The sequence below is a fragment of the Plasmodium inui genome (genome assembly GCF_000524495.1).
Source record: "Plasmodium inui San Antonio 1 unplaced genomic scaffold supercont1.5, whole genome shotgun sequence".
Lineage (NCBI taxonomy): Eukaryota > Apicomplexa > Aconoidasida > Haemosporida > Plasmodiidae > Plasmodium > Plasmodium inui.
The window spans coordinates 731,104-731,650 of NW_008481839.1; positions in this window are offsets into that span (position 1 = coordinate 731,104).

Sequence of the window (547 nt, forward strand, 5' to 3'; positions counted from 1 at the left end):
AAATTCTCACCCTGAACCCAAGAAATGCCTGATTATTTGCTCATAAGTAACTGGTTAACTGCTATCATGAAAAAGGATAGGGGTAGAGAGCGATAGCATATGGTTTGACTCCCCGTCTTTTTTTTTCTCATAGCAGTTAAACACGAACATGAGGTCGTATATTGGATTAGGGCGGAAGTTCCCCAAAGGACGCGCTCCGATTTGAAGCCCTTAATCTTTCTGTGTTTGGAAAGGGGAGCAAGAATGCAGTAAACGTGGGAAAGGGCAGAAAAGTGGTTGGGGAGGTAACTTACACAAAGAGAAGCACAAGTGGGAGAGGGAATAAAAGGGAAGAAGAGGAAGGGATTAAGTATGATATATTTTTCTTTACTGACGTCTGTTCCTTCTTCTTCCTTTCCTTCCTCCTCCACTTGTGCATCTTTTTGTGTAGGCTACCCCCTCAACCACTTCTCTTCCCTTTCTCACATTACTGCATTTTTGCTCTCCCCTCCAAAAAAAAACAGAAAGGTCCATATACTTCAATCAGTCTACTCAACATTGCGCTGTT